This window comes from Phyllobates terribilis, unplaced genomic scaffold (genome assembly GCF_046119375.1).
Source record: "Phyllobates terribilis strain yellow unplaced genomic scaffold, ASM4611937v1 Scaffold_20__1_contigs__length_20440879, whole genome shotgun sequence".
Taxonomy (NCBI): Eukaryota; Metazoa; Chordata; class Amphibia; order Anura; family Dendrobatidae; genus Phyllobates; species Phyllobates terribilis.
The window spans coordinates 13,255,430-13,262,819 of NW_027362780.1; positions in this window are offsets into that span (position 1 = coordinate 13,255,430).

Below are 7,390 nucleotides of genomic sequence, written 5' to 3' on the forward strand. Positions count from 1 at the left end.
ACAATTTAATAAAGCATAGGATAAAACAACATAAATACAATTTAATAAAGCATAGGATAAAACAACATAAATACTTTTTAATAAAGCATAGGATAAAACAACATAAATACAATTTAAAAAAGCATAGGATAAAACAACATAAATAAAATTTAATAAAGCATAGGATAAAACAACATAAATAAAATTTAATAAAGCATAGGATAAAACAACATAAATACAATTTAATAAACATAGGTTAAAACAGCATAAATACAATTTAATAAAGCATAGGATAAAACAACATAAATACAATTTAATAAAGCATAGGATAAAACAACATAAATACTTTTTAATAAAGCATAGGATAAAACCACATAATTACAATTTAATAAAGCACAGGATAAAACAACATAAATACAATTTAATAAAGCATAGGATAAAACAACATAAATACAATTTAATAAAGCATAGGATAAAACAACATAAATTCAATTTAATAAAGCATAGGATAAAACAACATAAATACAATTTAATAAAGCATACATTAAAACAACATAAATACAATTAAATAAAGCATAGGATAAAACAACATAAATACAATTTAATAAAGCATAGGATAAAACAACATAAATACAATTTAAGAAAGCATAGGTTAAAACAACATAAATACAATTTAATAAAGCATAGGCTAAAACAACATAAATACAATTTAATAAAGCATAGGCTAAAACTACATAAATACAATTTAATAAAGCATAGGATAAAACAAATTAAATACAATTTAATAAAGCATAGGATAAAACAACATAAATTCAATTTAATAAAGCATAGGATAAAATAACATAAATACAATTTAATAAAGCATAGGATAAAACAACATAAATACAATTTAATAAAGCATCAGATAAAACAACATGAATACAATTTAATAAAGCATAGGTTAAAACAACATAAATACAATTTAATAAAACATAGGATAAAACAACATAAATACAATTTAATAAAGCATAGGATAAAACAACATAAATACAATTTAATAAAGCATAGGTTAAAACAGCATAAATACAGTTTAATAAAGCATAGGATAAAACAACATAAATACAATTTAATAAAGCATAGGATAAAACAACATAAATCAAATTTAATAAAGCATAGGATAAAACAACATAAATACTATTTAATAAAGCATAGGATAAAACAACATAAATAAAATTTAATAAAGCATAGGATAAAACAACATAAATAAAATTTAATAAAGCATAGGATAAAACAACATAAATACAATTTAATAAAGCATAGGTTAAAACAGCATAAAAACAGTTTAATAAAGCATAGGATAAAACAACATAAATACAATTTAATAAATCATAGGATAAAACAACATAAATCAAATTTAATAAAGCATAGGATAAAACAACATAAATACAATTTAATAAAGCATAGGATAAAACAACATAAATACAATTTAATAAAGCATAGGATAAAACAACATAAATACAATTTAATAAAGCATACATTAAAACAACATAAATACAATTAAATAAAGCATAGGATAAAACAATATAAATACAATTTAATAAAGCATAGGTTAAAACAACATAAATACAATTTAATAAAGCATAGGATAAAACAACATAAATACAATTTAAGAAAGCATAGGTTAAAACAACATAAATACAATTTAATAAAGTATAGGATAAAACAACATAAATACAATTTAATAAAGCATAGGATAAAACAACATAAATACAATTTAATAAAGCATAGGATAAAACAACATAAATACAATTTAATAAAGCATACATTAAAACAACATAAATACAATTAAATAAAGCATAGGATAAAACAACATAAATACAATTTAATAAAGCATAGGATAAAACAACATAAATACAATTTAATAAAGCATAGGATAAAACAACATAAATACAATTTAATAAAGCATACATTAAAACAACATAAATAAAATTTAATAAAGCATAGGATAAAACAACATAAATAAAATTTAATAAAGCATAGGATAAAACAACATAAATAAAATTTAGAAAGCATAGGATAAAACAACCTAAATACAATTTAATAAAGCATAGGTTAAAACAGCATAAATACAGTTTAATAAAGCATAGGATAAAACAACATAAATAAAATTTAATAAAGCATAGGATAAAACAACATAAATACAGTTTAATAAAGCATAGGTTAAAACAGCATAAATACAGTTTAATAAAGCATAGGTTAAAACAGCATAAATACAGTTTAATAAAGCATAGGATAAAACAACATAAATACAATTTAATAAATCATAGGATAAAACAACATAAATCAAATTTAATAAAGCATAGGATAAAACAACATAAATACAATTTAATAAAGCATAGGATAAAACAACATAAATACAATTTAATAAAGCATAGGAAAAAACAACATAAATACTATTTAATAAAGCATAGGATAAAACAACATAAATACTATTTAATACAGCATAGGATAAAACAACATAAATACAATTTAATAAAGCATAGGATAAAACAAGATAAATACAATTTAATAAAGCATAGGCTAAAACTACATAAATACAATTTAATAAAGCATAGGATAAAACAAATTAAATACAATTTAATAAAGCATAGGATAAAACAACATAAATTCAATTTAATAAAGCATAGGATAAAATAACATAAATACAATTTAATAAAGCATAGGATAAAACAACATAAATACAATTTAATAAAGCATCAGATAAAACAACATGAATACAATTTAATAAAGCATAGGTTAAAACAACATAAATACAATTTAATAAAACATAGGATAAAACAACATAAATACAATTTAATAAAGCATAGGATAAAACAACATAAATACAATTTAATAAAGCATAGGTTAAAACAGCATAAATACAGATTAATAAAGCATAGGATAAAACAACATAAATACAATTTAATAAAGCATAGGATAAAACAACATAAATCAAATTTAATAAAGCATAGGATAAAACAACATAAATACTATTTAATAAAGCATAGGATAAAACAACATAAATAAAATTTAATAAAGCATAGGATAAAACAACATAAATAAAATTTAATAAAGCATAGGATAAAACAACATAAATACAATTTAATAAAGCATAGGTTAAAACAGCATAAAAACAGTTTAATAAAGCATAGGATAAAACAACATAAATACAATTTAATAAATCATAGGATAAAACAACATAAATCAAATTTAATAAAGCATAGGATAAAACAACATAAATACAATTTAATAAAGCATAGGATAAAACAACATAAATACAATTTAATAAAGCATAGGATAAAACAACATAAATACAATTTAATAAAGCATACATTAAAACAACATAAATACAATTAAATAAAGCATAGGATAAAACAATATAAATACAATTTAATAAAGCATAGGTTAAAACAACATAAATACAATTTAATAAAGCATAGGATAAAACAACATAAATACAATTTAAGAAAGCATAGGTTAAAACAACATAAATACAATTTAATAAAGTATAGGATAAAACAACATAAATACAATTTAATAAAGCATAGGATAAAACAACATAAATACAATTTAATAAAGCATAGGATAAAACAACATAAATACAATTTAATAAAGCATACATTAAAACAACATAAATACAATTAAATAAAGCATAGGATAAAACAACATAAATACAATTTAATAAAGCATAGGATAAAACAACATAAATACAATTTAATAAAGCATAGGATAAAACAACATAAATACAATTTAATAAAGCATACATTAAAACAACATAAATAAAATTTAATAAAGCATAGGATAAAACAACATAAATAAAATTTAATAAAGCATAGGATAAAACAACATAAATAAAATTTAATAAAGCATAGGATAAAACAACCTAAATACAATTTAATAAAGCATAGGTTAAAACAGCATAAATACAGTTTAATAAAGCATAGGATAAAACAACATAAATAAAATTTAATAAAGCATAGGATAAAACAACATAAATACAGTTTAATAAAGCATAGGTTAAAACAGCATAAATACAGTTTAATAAAGCATAGGTTAAAACAGCATAAATACAGTTTAATAAAGCATAGGATAAAACAACATAAATACAATTTAATAAATCATAGGATAAAACAACATAAATCAAATTTAATAAAGCATAGGATAAAACAACATAAATACAATTTAATAAAGCATAGGATAAAACAACATAAATACAATTTAATAAAGCATAGGAAAAAACAACATAAATACTATTTAATAAAGCATAGGATAAAACAACATAAATACTATTTAATACAGCATAGGATAAAACAACATAAATACAATTTAATAAAGCATAGGATAAAACAAGATAAATACAATTTAATAAAGCATAGGCTAAAACTACATAAATACAATTTAATAAAGCATAGGATAAAACAAATTAAATACAATTTAATAAAGCATAGGATAAAACAACATAAATTCAATTTAATAAAGCATAGGATAAAATAACATAAATACAATTTAATAAAGCATAGGATAAAACAACATAAATACAATTTAATAAAGCATCAGATAAAACAACATGAATACAATTTAATAAAGCATAGGTTAAAACAACATAAATACAATTTAATAAAGCATAGGATTAAACAACATAAATACAATTTAATAAAGCATAGGATAAAACAACATAAATACAATTTAATAAAGCATAGGTTAAAACAGCATAAATACAGTTTAATAAAGCATAGGATAAAACAACATAAATACAATTTAATAAAGCATAGGATAAAACAACATAAATACAATTTAATAAAGCATAGGATAAAACAACATAAATACTATTTAATACAGCATAGGATAAAACAACATAAATAAAATTTAATAAAGCATAGGATAAAACAACATAAATAAAATTTAATAAAGCATAGGATAAAACAACATAAATAAAATTTAATAAAGCATAGGATAAAACAACATAAATACAATTTAATAAAGCATAGGTTAAAACAGCATAAATACAGTTTAATAAAGCATAGGATAAAACAACATAAATACAATTTAATAAAGCATAGGATAAAACAACATAAATACAATTTAATAAAGCATAGGATAAAACAACATAAATACTTTTTAATAAAGCATAGGATAAAACAACATAAATACAATTTAATAAAGCATAGGATAAAACAACATAAATAAAATTTAATAAAGCATAGGATAAAACAACATAAATAAAATTTAATAAAGCATAGGATAAAACAACATAAATACAATTTAATAAACATAGGTTAAAACAGCATAAATACAGTTTAATAAAGCATAGGATAAAACAACATAAATCAAATTTAATAAAGCATAGGATAAAACAACATAAATCAAATTTAATAAAGCATAGGATAAAACAACATAAATACTATTTAATAAAGCATAGGATAAAACAACATAAATACAATTTAATAAAGCATAGGATAAAACAACATAAATACAATTTAATAAAGCATAGGATAAAACAACATAAATTCAATTTAATAAAGCATAGGATAAAACAAAATAAATTAAATTTAATAAACCATAGGATAAAACAACATAAATAAAATTTAATAAAGCTTAGGTTAAAACAACATAAATACAATTTAATAAAGCATAGGATAAAACAACATAAATACAATTTAATAAAGCATAGGATAAAACAACATAAATACTTTTTAATAAAGCATAGGATAAAACCACATAATTACAATTTAATAAAGCACAGGATAAAACAACATAAATACAATTTAATAAAGCATAGGATAAAACAACATAAATACAATTTAATAAAGCATAGGATAAAACAACATAAATTCAATTTAATAAAGCATAGGATAAAACAACATAAATACAATTTAATAAAGCATACATTAAAACAACATAAATACAATTAAATAAAGCATAGGATAAAACAATATAAATACAATTTAATAAAGCATAGGTTAAAACAACATAAATACAATTTAATAAAGCATAGGATAAAACAACATAAATACAATTTAAGAAAGCATAGGTTAAAACAACATAAATACAATTTAATAAAGCTTAGGATAAAACAACATAAATACAATTTAATAAAGCATAGGCTAAAACTACATAAATACAATTTAATAAAGCATAGGATAAAACAAATTAAATACAATTTAATAAAGCATAGGATAAAACAACATAAATTCAATTTAATAAAGCATAGGATAAAATAACATAAATACAATTTAATAAAGCATAGGATAAAACAACATAAATACAATTTAATAAAGCATAGGCTAAAACTACATAAATACAATTTAATAAAGCATAGGATAAAACAAATTAAATACAATTTAATAAAGCATAGGATAAAACAACATAAATTCAATTTAATAAAGCATAGGATAAAATAACATAAATACAATTTAATAAAGCATAGGATAAAACAACATAAATACAGTTTAATAAAGCATAGGATAAAACAACATAAATACAATTTAATAAAGCATAGGATAAAACAACATAAATCAAATTTAATAAAGCATAGGATAAAACAACATAAATACTATTTAATAAAGCATAGGATAAAACAACATAAATAAAATTTAATAAAGCATAGGATAAAACAACATAAATAAAATTTAATAAAGCATAGGATAAAACAACATAAATAAAATTTAATAAAGCATAGGATAAAACAACATAAATACAATTTAATAAAGCATAGGTTAAAACAGCATAAATACAGTTTAATAAAGCATAGGATAAAACAACATAAATACAATTTAATAAAGCATAGGTTAAAACAGCATAAATACAGTTTAATAAAGCATAGGATAAAACAACATAAATACAATTTAATAAATCATAGGATAAAACAACATAAATCAAATTTAATAAAGCATAGGATAAAACAACATAAATACAATTTAATAAAGCATAGGATAAAACAACATAAATACAATTTAATAAAGCATAGGATAAAACAACATAAATACTATTTAATAAAGCATCGGATAAAACAACATAAATACAATTTAATAAAGCATAGGATAAAACAACATAAATACAATTTAATAAAGCATAGGATAAAACAACATAAATACAATTTAATAAAGCATAGGATAAAACAACATAAATACTTTTTAATAAAGCATAGGATAAAACAACATAAATACAATTTAAAAAAGCATAGGATAAAACAACATAAATAAAATTTAATAAAGCATAGGATAAAACAACATAAATAAAATTTAATAAAGCATAGGATAAAACAACATAAATACAATTTAATAAACATAGGTTAAAACAGCATAAATACAATTTAATAAAGCATAGGATAAAACAACATAAATACAATTCAATAAAGCATAGGATAAAACAACATAAATACTTTTTAATAAAG